We start from the raw sequence: 15,521 nt of genomic DNA on the forward strand, positions 1-15,521 counted from the left end.
CTGCCCCTCGCATGCCGCCTGTGAGTGCTATACTGATGCTAAGCCTTCTGAGTACAACCCTAAGAGCCCCTTTGATCCACTCATCCGCTAAATAGGTCTCCAACCAGGGCCACCTAGAAGACACTTTCTCCTTTCATTATCTTATAAATTCATAATTACCCTTAAAAGATTGGTGCATGTGTGATTTCCTTCAGGAAGGTTTTCCCAAAGCCTACTGTGATGTAAGTCATGACCTCCATCTTCACTTCTAAAATGCTTCTTTTGGCATTTTGTGCTTTTTTGTATCATAACCAATTTAATAGAAATGTTTGTTTACTGTTTTTTAAACCTGTAAGACTGTGAGGATAAGAAGTGTGACTTATTCCTTTCCGTATTATGCCCAGCACATGACATAGGGTCCTGCACATGATAATGAATATGTAAATGAAGGAATGAGTAAATGAACGCACAAGAGCTATTCTAGCCCAAGGCTGTTCTGCTGAAAGATAACTGCATGACTTTTTTTTTTTTTAGCATCTTTATTGGAGTATAATTTCTTTACAATGGTGTGTTAGTTTCTGCTGTATAACAAAGTGAATCAGCTATACATATACATACATCCCCATATCTCCTCCCTCTTGCGTGTCCCTACCACCCTCCCTATCCCAACCTTCTAGGTGGACACAAAGCACAGAACTGATCTCCCTGTGCTATGTGGCTGCTTCCCACTAGCTATCTGTTTTACATTTGGTAGTGTATATATGTCCATGCCACTCTCTCATTTTGTCCAAGCTTACCTTCCCCCTTCCCCGTGTCCTCAAGTCCATTCTCTATGTCTGTGTCTTTATTCCTGTCCTGCCCCTAGGTTCATCAGTACCTTTTTTTTTTTTTTAGATTCCATATATATGTGTTAGCATATGGTATTTGTTTTTCTCTTTCTGACTTACTTCACTCTGTATGACAGACTCTAGGTCCATCCACTTCACTACAAATAACTCAATTTCATTTCTTTTTATGGCTGAGTAATATTCCATTGTATATATGTGCCACATCTTCTTCATCCATCTGTCGATGGACACTTAGGTTGCTTCCATATCCTGGCTGTTGTAAATAGAGCTGCAGTCAACATTGTGGTACATGCCTCTTTTTGAATTATGGTTTTCTCAGGGTATATGCCCAGTAGTGGGATTGCTAGGTCGTATGGTAATTCTGTTTTTAGTTTTTTAAGGCACTTCCATACTGTTCTCCATAGTGGCTGTATCAATTTACATTCCTACCAACAGCGTAAGAGGGTTCCTTTTTCTGCACACCCTCTCCAGCATTTGTTGTTTGTAGATTTTCTGATGATGCCCATTCTAAGTGGTGTGAGGTGATACCTCACTGTAGTTTTGATTTGCATTTCTCTAATAATCAGTGATGTTGAGCAGCTTTTCATGTGCTTCTTGGCCATCTGTATGTCTTCTTTAGAGAAATGTCTGTTTAGGTCTTTTGCCCATTTTTTGATTGGGTTGTTTGTTGTTAGCACCTCTCTCAACGTTTGATAGAATTCTCCTGTGAATCCATCTGGTCCTGGGCTTTTGTTTGTTGGAAGATTTTTTTTTTTTTTTTTTTTTTGGTGGTACGCGGGCGTCTCACTGTTGTGGCCTCTCCCATCGCAGAGCACAGGCTCTGGACGCGCAGGCTCAGCAGCCATGGCTCACGGGCCTAGCCGCTCCGCGGCATGTGGGATCCTCCCGGACCGGGGCACGAACCCGCATCCCCTGCATCGGCAGGCGGACTCTCAACCACTGTGCCACCAGGGAAGCCCTGTTGGAAGACTTTTAATCACAGTTTCAATTTCAGTGCTTGTGATTGGTCTGTTCATATTTTCTATTTTTTCCTGGTTCAGTCTTGGAAGGTTGTGCTTTTCTAAGAATTTGTCCATCTATTCCAAGTTGTCCATTTTATTGGCATATAGTTGCTTGTAGTAATCTCTCATGATCCTTTCTGTTTCTGCAGTGTCAGTTGTTACTTCTCCTTTTTCATTTCTAATTCTGTTGATTTGAGTCTTCTCCCCTTTTTTTTCTTGGTGAGTCTGGCTAATGGTTTATCAATTTTGTTTATCTTCTCAAAGAACCAGCTTTTAGTTTTATTGGTCTTTGCTGTTGTTTCCTTCATTTCTTTTTCATTTATTTCTGATCTGACGATTTCTTTCCTTCTGCTAACTTTGGGGTTTTTTTGTTCTTCTTTCTCTGAATGCTTTAGGTGTAAGGTTAGGTTGTTTATTTGAGATGTTTCTTATTTCTTGAGGTAGGATTGTATTGCTATAAACTTCCCTCTTAGAACTGCTTTTGCTGCATCCCATAGGTTTGGGTCATTGTGTTTTCATTGTCATTTGTTTCTAGGTATTTTTTGATTTCTTCAGTGATCTCTTGGTTATTTAGTAGTGTATTGTTTAGCCTCCATGTGTTTGTTTTTTTTACAGTATTTTTTCCTGTAATTGATATCTAGTCTCATAGCAACTCCAAAGCCAGAGCCTCAGCTCCCAGCCCCCAGCCCCCAGCCGCCCCAGCGGGTGAGCAGACAGGCCTCTCTGGCTGGTGAGTGCTGGTCAGCACCAATCCACTGTGTGGGAATCTCTGTGCTTTGCCCTCTGCACCCCTGTTGCTGCGCTCTCCTCCTTGGCTCCAAAGCTCCCCCCGCCCCGCCCACCCCCTGTCTCCACCAGTGAAGGGGCTTCTTAGTGTTTGGAAACTTTTCCTCCTTCACAGCTCCCTCCCCAAGGTGCAGGTCACATCCCTATTCTTTTGTCTCTGTTTTTTCTTTTTTCTTTGCCCTACCCAGGTACGTGAGGAGTTTCTTGCCTTTTGGGAGGTCTGAGGTCTTCTGCCAGCGTTCAGTAGGTGTTCAGTAGGTGTTCTGTAGGAGTTGTTCCACATGTAGATGTATTTTTGACGTATTTGTGGGGAGGAGGGTGATCTCCACGTCTTACTCCTCCGCCGTCTTCTGCATGACTTTCTTTAGAATCATGCCTGTTACTGTAAGATGAGTCTTTATGAAAACAGAAACTCTTCATTCAGTTTGATTAAGTCATTATTTTACCTAATTTAGAGAAGGCACAGTTAACATGTTGGCAGTTACAAACTAAACTTAATAAGATAGACTATTCTTTACCTTCTGGTTTTGGAGAGAAAGAGTCAAGTGATATGTTTATTTTGAAATGTGATACTACATATTAATAATATCAGTGTCTTGTGCTAGGCCCTTATGTGTTAGGTGCTGTGCTAGGTGCACTGGAGCAGAATTCAATTCTTAGAACCATCTGCTTCCATTATGGAAGGGGAGACAGGGTTAGAGAATTGAAGAGGCTTGCTGTCTGCCCCAGAGCCAGTACATGCCTCAGCTGGGGATCTAAACTTGGCTGCTGCTATTCTGAAAGCTATGCTTTTAACCATTCTGCAACCCTGCCAGATTTGGTCATCTGAAAAGTCTAAAATGCCTTAGTCATACATTTTGTTTATGATACGCACTTAAGTCAGAATCTCTGTAGCAACAGTAGGAAAAAAAAAAAGCAAAAAACCTCTGTAACAAGTAGCCAGTAGAGGCAGGATCATCTGGAAGTAAAGCAAGATTCATATCATGTAGTTCCGTAAAAAGTAAAGTCATGTTAATTTAAGAAAATGACCAATTGAGTGTGAGAGAAAGGACTGTATTAGATTTTCCATAGCCTAGGATTTCCTGGTTTCAATGCCATTTCTTACCACTCCCCAGGTTCACCATATTGCAATTGTGTTAATTTGCTTCCTGATCTTTGAATTTATCAGATATTTCTCTCCCTGGGCCCTCGTACCTATCTCTGCCCCCACTTTCTGGAACTCTCTTCTTTAAATGTTTGGATTACTTTAAATGTTTGGATTACTGTCATCCTTTGTGCCTGGAGTATAGTAGACAACCAGTAAATACTTTCTGAATAAAGGAAAGAAACAGAGGCACATGAGTTACTGGCCTATTTAGCATAATTTTTATACTGATTTGCATCAAGGTCTCCCTCCCCTACTGTTCTTTGAGATATTAAGCATGTGCCTTTTTTCCATTACATCTCCAGAAGATGGAGAGGGAAAATGAACACATCATAATTATTTGGTTTATAACATTATGTAACATTATATAAGCTTCATGTGTACAACATTATATTTTATATTTTGCTCACCACCAAAAGTTTAGCTTCCATTTCTGATGTACCAGGTTCTTACATATAATTGCCCCTTAAATCCTCAAAATATCTCTTCATAGCAGTTTACAGACATGAAATTTGAGGTCAGAGAAGTTAATGGTGTAGTCAAAAGTATTAAAACATAGAACCAGCATTGTAACCCAGGTCTATCTGATTCCAGAGGCTGTCTTCTTTTCATTGTACCAGAGTGACCTGTATTGATGAAATAATCAGAAACATTTCTTATGGAAGGGAAGAGGTGAAGGAATAGGGACTAACTTTAGGAGTGGTTAAGAAAGATGTTTGCATAAGGTGGAGGTCATGAGTTTCTTTCCTTTAGTGCATCTCATTCCTAGTCCTGGGATAATTGTATTAGCTCTGGGTATTGTGGACAAAATCTATTTTGATAGACTCTTGAGGGAGCAAGAGGTTGAATGGTATTTTAGTAGTAAATAAGTTACCCTAGACAAAACAAAAGTATACTTTTCTCTTCCAGTAAAATAAGAGAAACAGGAATTAGGCTATAGAAGTAGGAACATACTACTTCTAGTAAATGAAAAAGGAAAACAAGAAACTGATTGTAGAGGACACTGAATGCAAAATTGTTCTGCTCTCAAATGCCATTTTGGGCTAGCACATGTAGAGAAACACCTCTGTCATTGTATTGAGCGCTGAACCCTATGATATCAAGTGTGTTATCTTTGACCTTCATAGCTGGTGGTAGTGTGGGAGGGACCAGAATCATGGGCTTTGGAGACAGGCAGACACAAACTGATTTCCTAGGCAGGTCTTCTAGTTACTAGCTGATTGACGCTTAGGCCTTTAAACTCTCTTAGCCTCAGTTTTGATGCCGAAAACTCAGCCTCTGTGTATCAGTGCCGAATCAAATCTCAGTTTTGGGTGAAGTAGAAAAGAATAGCTTTATTGCTTTGCCAGGCAAAGGGGGACACAGTGGGCTCGTGCCTCTCAAAACTGCGTGTCCCAACCCAGGGGGATTTGATGAAGAGTTTTATAACAATAGTTCAAGGGTGGGGTTGCTGATAAGGATCAAGGTGTGTGTAGGGCCTGCACTCCTTTAATCTGGCCTCAGGTGGCCTGATGAGTTTCTGTGGTTCCTTTAATTTGGCCTCAGGTTGTCTCTTGAAGAGCTTCTCTGGATCCTTTAATGTGGAATGAAGAATGCTAACATCCTCCATTTTGGGGGGGTTTTAGTTTTGTAAAGAGCTCAAAGATATTGTTATGTGTATCCCTTGAGGCAGAACCAGAACCTGCCCCACAGCTGCACTATTGTTTTTTGACTGTTCCTCCCTTGTCTCTGCATCCCCTCCCTTCCCTGATTAGCAACTGTTCGAATTTGCCCTTTGGGACTCAGGGAAGGTTCATGGAGGCTGGAGTCTATTCTCTACAAACAAGAAATGGTGGACAGAAAGGCTTCCATGCCCAGGAGCCCCACAGGGTCCTGCTTGGTTTCAGTTTCTTCAATAAGAAATGAAGAATATCTAACTCTAGTGTTTTGTGGACTAACTTCAGTAATGCTGCAAAACACTTTGCACAGAAAAAGGTGCTTTATAAAGTGAGCTATAGTTATAGTTAATAATAATATTACTGTAAGGTCGGATCTTAACAAACGGCACCAGGAAACAGCGGAAAGCTTCAAGTGAGCTTTATTAGGGAGCACTCCCGGGCGAGGGTTGGGCAAGATTTTATAGGGGAAGAAGGGAAAGGGGTGTGGTGAATCTGGGAGGGCGCAGGGTATTCCTTATTTGGTGGTCTTTTCGGGTATCCTGGGGGACCGTTGGTCCCGCCCCTCGAAAGGCGGGAAGGCTGGGCTGGGTTCAAAGTCCCCAGGTCAGTTCCTGGAACTGGGTGGTCCGGAATGTCTCCAGGGCAGTTTCTGGAACTGGGTGGTCCGGAGAATTTCTGTCTGATGCAACCTGTGAATCTGATTGTGTTCCCCTGCCTCGGGCCAGTTGGCCTTACAATTATTAATGTTAACAGTAGTAATTTATAATGATTAAAGATATTTCTGATATCTCTGTAATGATAAAGATGTTAGAAATAGTAATGGTGCATTATTTTGTACATAACATATAATCATTAAATAGAATTACTTGTAATTTGCTTTTTATGAAGTGGTAAAGTGCATAATAAAGATGCTTCACTTGAATTGTGTATCACTTATGTACTTTATCTTAAAATGAGACGTTATTCCTTTAATAGATATCTAGTACAGTTATGGATTATGCTGCCTTCCTTCATTTGTTAGAATAATTACTTTCTGACTGGGTCTTATAGAAACCTCATTAAAAATCACCAATAATACTGTTTCTTTACTGCTCTTCATGTTCTTTAGTAAGGTGTGAAAAATAATTATATCTATTAACAAAAACTGACTACTTAAGCAGCCGAGCATCAGTATCTTTACCTTTACTTGGCCTGGATTTGCAAGATAATCAATGGCCATTTTTTTTTTTTTTTTTTTTTTTTTGCGGTACACAGGCCTCTCACTGTTGTGGCCTCTCCCGTTGTGGAGCACAGGCTCCGGACGCGCAGGCTCAGCGGCCATGGCTCAAGGGCCCAGCCGCTCCACGGCATGTGGGATCTTCCCGGACCGGGGCACGAACCCGTGTCCCCTGTATCGGCAGGCATCGGCAGGTGGACTCTCAACCACTGCGCCACCAGGGAAGCCCCCATTTTTTAACAGTGAATAATTGAGCTCCCCTTTTGGAACCTGAAAATGGAAAAGTAGTGAAAAAAAAAAGGCTTAAAAAATTCACAGAGTCATGCATACAGGTTCTGCATACTAATCTAAAACTCTGCCTGAGGGCACAGCAATCCCCTCCCATTCTGAATTCAGTTCCTACCCCGTGGCTCTCAGGAGAGCAGGAGTTCAGAATCAAACAAGCATCTATGCTAATAATACTTTTAAGGCATTTAAGGAAGGCATTTATCAGAATCAGGACGTTTCTAAAGTGGTGTTGTCAGCTGAGACGTTTCGATTTGTTCTAATGACAAAGAAGAATGAGGTTAAGTTAATCAGCAATTGCCAACTTTTGCTTTGGTAAAGAAATTAAATATTCAATCTGGAAATCAGATTAAGGGTCCATGTAGAGCTGGGTCTATGTGGCCAATGAAAAAGCATTTCAGAAAGGAATATTGATGTATGGTTCCATAGAACGCTGAATCCCTTTAGAGGTTTCCCTCCTTTGTGGTAAAAGTATAAAAATTAGAGCGGGGTAGTGACTTTCTCTGAAAATGATTTTTGCTTTATTTAAAAGGCACACATTCTGACATTATATCATTCTATATGTATCTATCCATCTATCATCTATCATCTGTCTACTATCAGTGAAAAAAATTAATCAGTGGTTGATCTAAGAAAGATACGGAAAATTTTATTTGAGCCAACCTGAGGATTATAACCTGGGAGACAGTCTTTCAGAAAGCTCTGAGGCTTTTGGAGGCTCTGGGAGATGAAACATACCCACTTGGTGAGAAGGCACTCATTGTTTTGCCTCAAAGAATCAGTAGTTTTTTTGTTTTGTTTTTAATTAAAGTATAGTTGATTTACAATGTTATATTAGTTTCAGGAGTATAATACAGTGATTCAATATTTTTATAAATTATACTCCATTTAAAGTTATTATAAAAATATTGGTTATATTCCCTGTTCTGTACATTACATCCTTCTATCTTATTTATTTTATACCTAGTAGTTTGTACCTCTTAATCCCTTTTCCCTATCTTGCCCCTTCCCCACCCTTCTCCCCATTGGTAACCACTGATTTGTTCTCTGTATCTATGAGTCTGTTTTTCTTTTGTTTTATTCATTTGTTTTATTTTTTAGATTCCACATAGAAGTGATAATATATAGTATCTGTATTTCTCTGACTGACTTACTTCACTAAGCATAATATCCTCTAGGTCCATCTATGTTACTGCAAATGGAAAAATTTCATTTTTTTTTATGGCTGAGTAATATTCCATTATATTCCAACATTCCATTATATATATACCACACCTTCTTTTTTAAAAAAAATTTTATTGGAGTATAGTTGATTTACAGTGTTGTGTTAGTTTCAGGTATACACCATAGTGATTTAGTTATACATATACATATATTCATTCTTTTTCAGATTCATTTCCCATACAGGTTATTAGAGAATATTGAGTAGAGTTCCCTGTGCTATATAGTAGGTCCTTGTTGGTTTTCTATTTTATATATGGTAGTGTGTGTATGTTAATCCCAAGCTCCTAGTTTATCCCTCCCCCCCATGTTTCCCCTTTTATACCACATCTTCTTTATCCATTCATCTGTTGATGGACACTTAGATTGTTTCCGTATCTGGGCTATTGTAAATAATGCTACTATGAACATTGGGGTGCATATATCTTTTCAAATTAGTATTTTTGTTTTCTTTGGATATCTACCCAGTTGTGGAATCCTGGATAATATGTAGTTCTGTTTTTAATATTTTGAGGAACCTTCATAGTGGTTGTACCAATTTACATCCCACCAACAGAGAACTAGTGTCCCTATGTAGTCTGCGTGTACCCAGTGGCTTTGGTGGGAGAGCTGGATCTGAAGTGAGCATGGACTGTGTCTTCCCCCAGGGAGTGCTGCATCCACTGTCTTGGTGGGAGATAGTGCTGGAGATGGAGGGGCCACAGCCAGAGCCAGGTGCAAGCTGGGGCTTCTCCTATGTTCAGTGGCTGCCACCACCCTGTTGGGGTGGGGTTGGGGGCTGAGGGGCTGGAGCAGGAGCCTTGAGGAAGTTGGGTTTCTTCTGGGTATGTGGCAGAGCCTGAGGGCTTGGGGCTGCACTTCTGTGCTGGTTTCACTTTTTGCCCAGTGTGTGTGCCTTGGTTGGCGACTGGGTCAGGGCTGGAGGGGTTGGTGCCACATCACTGAGCTGGCCATACGCCTTCCCAAGTGTGTATAGGGACAGGTTCTCCAGCAAAGGTGGTCTCTGCCCTGGAGCTAGCTTCAGGTTGTGTGCAGGGACATGTGAGCTGGCAATGCTTGTCTCTGTCCTGGTCAGAGTTAGGGCTGGGGTTCGGGCTGTCTTTGTTTCCTCCAATTTTGCGCACTCTTGTTGGCAACGGAAATCTCCACCTTAGTGGGGAGCAGTGCTGGAACAAGAGGGGCTGGGGCAGGAGCCTGGGATGTGTCCTGGGGTGGTTCTGGCAAGCTGACCAGAGACCCAGGCAGTTTTCAATCTGCTGCCACCACACTGTGACTGTAAGTCAGTGCGTGTGCTCTTCAGGAGCACAGTCTTGGTATCTTACAGCCGTTTGGTAAGCCCCACTGGTTTTCAAACCAGATAAGGGGTCTCATCTTCCTGGTGTCAGACTCCAAGGCTGGGGTGCCTAATATGTGGCTCAAACCCCTCGCTTCCCAGGGAAGAGCTCCTATCCTGTGATACCCTCCTGCGCTTCTGTCTCCCAACCAGTTTCTTTCTCCTTGCTTCCTAGCAGAATCTGTGTGTATCTTTCTTTACAGCCTTGGTTGTAGAAGAGCTGTTTTGCCAGTTCCCAGGTCCATTTCAGTGAGAATCTCTCTGTGGGTAGTTTTAGTTTTGGTGTGTTCACGAGGGGAGGTGAGCCCAGTATCCTCCTACTTCACCATCTTGATCTCCAAAACCCTCCATAGTTCTTGCTGAGAAGAAAATACTTTGTGAAAGAAAGGAGGTGGTAATATAGTAAAATGGGAGAGAATGCTGGTCCTGGATTTATTTTCTATTGGCTCTCAACTCTTACATAAGATCAACAGCCTTATTAACAGCCTTATTAACCTCCTAGGGCCTTGTAAATGATGATCATTAAAGGGTTTTGTTAAGATTAAATGGGGTAATGCATGCAGAAAGCTTATCCCTGGTCCTAGCACGTAGTGAGCACTAAATACGTATTACTTATTTTTGGAGATTAATATGAACTTACTTGTAATGGGATGGAGGCCAGAAGAAGGAAAAATGTTTTGTGAACTTCATTCTCAGGAATAAAAGAACAAAAGTGCATTGGGACATATATCCACCCTATGACCCAGAAATTTTAGTTCTGGTCATTCACCAATGAGAAATACAAAATATGTCCAAAATGGGCAAGAATTTTCCTCACAGCTTTATTCATAAAAGCCTAAAACTTGAAACAACTCAAATGTCTACCAGCAGGTGAATGGACATACAAATTGTGATATTTTCATACAATAAGATATTAATCAGTAATAAAAAGGAATGAACTCCTGATGTGTACAACAACATGGATATATCTCAAAACATTATGTTGAGCAAAAGAAACCAGACACAAAAGTTGCTTATTGTATAGTCTGTATAGTCTGTAAATGAATTTCTGGAACTGACAAAACTAAGCTAATGTAATAGAAATTGGAGCAGTAGTTGCCTTAGGGGGAGGGTTGACTGGAGAGGTACACTGGGAACTTTGGGGTGATGGGAAATATTCTATATCTTGATTGGAATGGTAGTTATGAAAGTGTATACATTGTCAAAACACATCAAAATATACACTTAAAAAATGAGCATTTAATTTTACGTAAATTAAAATTCAGTTAAAAATAACTCCCAAGAAAATGCACCAGGTCTCCTCCTTACTATCTCAGAAGTTCATGTGAGATCACAATCTATAAGAACTTTGTATAAGATTTCATAACCTTTAGGAATTCTTCATCGTTTCTTCTGATGTGTAATTCTCTGTGGTGAATAGCAATTCAACTCTGAAGTGAGAAATGATCAATGACATCATTGGGAGCAAAAAGAAGCTGGAGATACAGGGCTGTATCCAAACTCAGTTTATGAGAAAATTGCGCATTAGCTACAATTTATTATCTTCTAAATCCCACAGCGAAATTTTGTTTTGTTTTCAAATTCTCTTAGAAATATTTGGTTAAAATTAAGAGTGATTTGCCTTGGATCTATTCCTATTACTACCCACTATCTGTTGCCACTAAGCCTAACATATTGAGTACTTTCATTCTGCAACAGTCAGCAAGCATTCATTGAATGCCCACCGCCTGCTCAGGAGGGTCTTTAAAGAGGTAAAAAAAATAGGTGTTAACATGACATTTTAGAGCTGGGCAATCCATGTGGTTAAATAGCCTTTTATATCTGCGGAAATTGCAACACAGAGAGGGCAATTGGCTTAATCAAGGTCGCTTTTGCACTCCTGGGCTTAAATCTCCTGAATGCCAATCAAAGAATCTCTTCATGGAATCCCATTGGTATAGTTCTTGCTTTTAGAGGATTTATGATCTATTTGCAGTACTCCTGCAAGCACAAGCCAGAGATTAATTAGAGCATAAACAAGGAGACAGGAGAACAGGGAAGAGAGATTTAACATTTGAGCATCAACTAGGTACCAGATAATTTCCTGTGTTTTAATTCTCTGAACTATCCAAGAAATGCATGTTTTTATTTCCATATCATCGTTGAGAAATCTGAGGCTCAGAAGGTTCCCATGACTTACATAAGGTCATAATGGTAGAAAGTGGCAGAACCCAGGTATGTCAGGCTCAGAGTCTTTACATTAATGAAGCTGGAGCATTATAAAGCAGTCTTTTAAGGAAGGGATTTCAGCGAGAAAAATACTTAACAGACCAATTGAATGAATTGCCTTGTTTTCAGTAAAGAAAACAAAGTTTCAAAGCCAGTTTGGGGTATCCAATGTAGAATGGGAATTTGCACGTTCCACAATGACAGAGAAGAGAAAGTCAGGTTGGGAAGATGGGATGTAAGAGAGGAGCATTAACCTGGCTTTTTTTTTTTTTTTGCATTCACTATTAGCGACATAGAACTTCTAATCAAGCATTTAATACTTTCTTTTTGCCACTCAGTAAAAGGCTTTTTATTTCAGTTCGCCTCCTAGGTGTTCTATGTCAGGCAGTTACTGTACCTGAAGGTTTTCAAAGTCTAAGAAATTAAATGGGCGGTTCTTAAAGCAACACTCTCTTGAAAGCATAATTGCAGTTAAGTAATAACAACCTGAGCGCACAATATCGGGTTTTCTTCTCTCAGCACCTGGGTGGTGAGTTCCTGATGTATGAGAAAGAAAAGCAGAACCCTAGGCCCAGAGCAGAACCCTAGGCCCTTGTGATCCAGGAATGAGAGCATGCTGCCTAACTATATCATATTAGGTTTGCAGAAAATTACTCCCGCCCTTTTTTGTTTGGTTATTTTCTTAGTTTCTTGCATTTTTATAGCTGGTAGTTAGATTATGTGAAGCTTCAGTGTGTCAGAAGGACTGAGATAGGGCCCTGGAGTGTTTAACGGGGAATTCTGGGGCTGACCTTGGTGTGATTGGCATTAATGCTGCTGGAACCCAGGATTCCCAAGGGCATTCAAATTCAGCGACCTGACCAACCACAAGATAGACAGCACAGCTTTCATCATGCCAGAATGTGTTCATGCTGTCTGAGTTATTTTATAATGTTGTGGTAGGCAGAATTCTAAAGGTGTCTCCCAAGATTCCTGTCCTCTGGTTATTAATCAAACATGAATCTAGGTACTGCTGTGAAGGATTTTTTGCAGGTGCAGTTAAGATTACTAATCAGCTGACTTTAAAATAGGGAGATTATCATGGGGGTGTCAGGGTGGGTCCAGTGTAATCACATTAGCCCATAAAAGCCAGCAGAAGAGGAAGGGAGAAGAGCCAGTCAGAGAGATGCTGCAGATGAATAGGAGACAGAAGAGACGGGCAGTGTGAGAAGGATTTGTCTTCCCACTGCTGGTTCTGACATGTAGGGGGCTATGTGCAAGGACTAGAGAAAGGCCTCTGGACACTAAGGGTGGTCCCCTGCTGACCGCCACCAAGAAAACAGGAAAACTGTATGGAACTAAATTCAGCCAATAACTGAATGAACCTAGACCCAAGTCTCCCCTAGAGTCCCCAGAAAGGAACACAGCCCTGCTGACACCTTGATTCCAGTCTTCCAAGACTTTCGGCAGAGCTGAGCCCATCAGGTTTCTGATCTACAGAACCATTATATAATAAATAGGTGTTGTTTTAAGCTACTACATTTGTGGTAATTTGTTTTGCGGCAGTAGAAAATTAATACAAATCTCTCGCGATGGGGACTTTCGGTGACATTTTCAGCCTCACTTTTTCAGGTTTTAGGATGAGGCACTCTTTTTGGATCACTTTTCAGAGATTCCAATTAAGAGCCGCAATTATTTTGTTTGAGTGTGGAGGGAGTAATGAAATGCACATTGAGCCAAAGTTTTATTTGGATGGACTTTCCGTGACTGAGGTTCTTCTCTCCACCTTATTTTCCACTCAGCGGGCTCTGAAAGGTTAGTTCTCAAAGTCGGGACAGTGGGTACTTCAGGAAGTCTGTAGAGAATTGTTATTTGATGGATCCAGTGCAAAATAAAAGGACTTTGTGTTAGTTTCCTAGGGCTTCTGTAACAAATTACCACAAACTGGGTGGTTAAAACAACAGAAATTTATTGTCTCAAAAATTTATGTCTTATTCTAGTTTTGGAGGCTAGAAGTTTGAAGTCAAGGTGTTAATAGGGACTTTGCTCTCTCTGAAGGGTTTAGGGGTGCTTCCTTCCTTGTCTCTTCCTAGCTCCTGGGGGTTGCCGGCAACCTTGTCATTCCTTGGTTTATAGACCTGTCATTCCATCTCTGTCCCCGTTGTCACATGGTGTGCTGCATTTCTTCACATGGCATTCTCCTTTCTCTGTGTTTGTGTCCAAATTTCCTTCTTCTTGTAAGGACATCATCATTGGATTAGGGGTTACCCTACTACAGTATGACCTCACTTTAACTTGACGAAGTGAAGTCCCTATTTCCAAATAAGGTCACATTCTGAGGTTCTGGATGGGTGTGAATTTTGGGGGAACCCTATTCAACCCAGTACAGATGTGATGTTTGGTTCTTACTGTAGGTTTGGAAAGATAAGGCACCTAAGGAAACTTTAAAATATCCAAATTCACGGTGGTTTCCTCAGTTAAACACCTAATGTATGGTTTTTGTCTATGTGGTACTAAGCCAAAATGGATGAGATTTAACTCTCAAACCTTACTGAAATATTTCATAATATTTCAAGGCAATAGAACAAAAATTTTGGTTTTATTATGTTACCAAAGGAGGTAGTGACTAGTTTAGAGTTATAGAATGTTGGATTTGGAAGTTACTACTTACCTCCCTGCAATCACAAAAACTGTTCCAAGGCAGATATTCTCTGCTCTATAAAGACAAACAGAACAGGGTGGGCGCGCGCGCGCACACACACACACACACACACACGTTGGTCTGACCAGTCTGCGTGGGAGGGTGTGATTGGAGGGAATTCATAATACCAAAGGGTTAATAAATGAACAAAGTTTTTTATGCCAATAAGGTGTATTTAATATTTGGGCAATAGCCCTAAATTCAATTCACAGACAGCTTCTATTGTGGAAAATCAGGCACACCTTAACAAATCACATGTGTCCATCCACATGCTGAATTTGCTTGGATTTGATTTTTTCCACTCTCCGATTAAGATGCAAGGTTCAAATATTTGGATATTTGGAACTGAAGCTTTCCTCAGCCTTGGCTATTCAGTACTTTGTATCTGCCTGTGTGTTCCATGACAGACTAATCCATAGTAGATTAACGTATTTTCATCAGCTTTGGTATTACATCCAAAGTGCAGTGTGTTTGTGTGTATACTTTACTAAATGCTTCAAATTACCCTTTGGTAATGATGACAGGTGGTATTTTTAAAAATTGAATAGGCTCCCTCTTCATCCCTCTCTGTCCTCTTTGAAGGTTTCTGTGGCCTGGAGAAGTGCATATTGCCCTTCTAGAACAGCTAGTGCCTGTTGCCTTGTTTCACCAACTTCTCCCTTTTCTTCACCATCTTCATTGTTGGTCTTTCTCCCTTTCCATTCTGACTTTGCCTAATCTCTTCATGGGATGCACTAATCAGATCCCTCTGGGCTTCAGAATCTCTGCTTCATTTCCTTATTACTGATCTTACCTCTTGAGCCTTCTGTAGAGCTCTGCAGACAGATGTCAGGAGCCCCTCCTTACCTCTGAACCTGTGTATCTCTTATCTAGTCTCCCTACCTCTAGTCCTACCCTTCTCCAGTCTATTCCCCAAACAGCAACCAAAGAATCCCAAGAAGTTAGTCTGAGGCTCCAACTCCCATTGCATTCAATATCCAAACTCATTAATATGGTTTAGGAGGCTCTTCATGATGTGTCTCCTGCTTACTCCTCTGATTTCATCCTTTGTGCCCCTTGTCTGTGACCCCTTCCTATACTGTAGACATAGTGGATTACTCCATTTAGCTTCCCAGTTGTTGTTGTTATTATTATTTTTTGGCTGTGCTGTGTGGCTTGCAGG

Source organism: Delphinus delphis, chromosome 20 (assembly GCF_949987515.2).
Source record: "Delphinus delphis chromosome 20, mDelDel1.2, whole genome shotgun sequence".
Taxonomy (NCBI): Eukaryota; Metazoa; Chordata; class Mammalia; order Artiodactyla; family Delphinidae; genus Delphinus; species Delphinus delphis.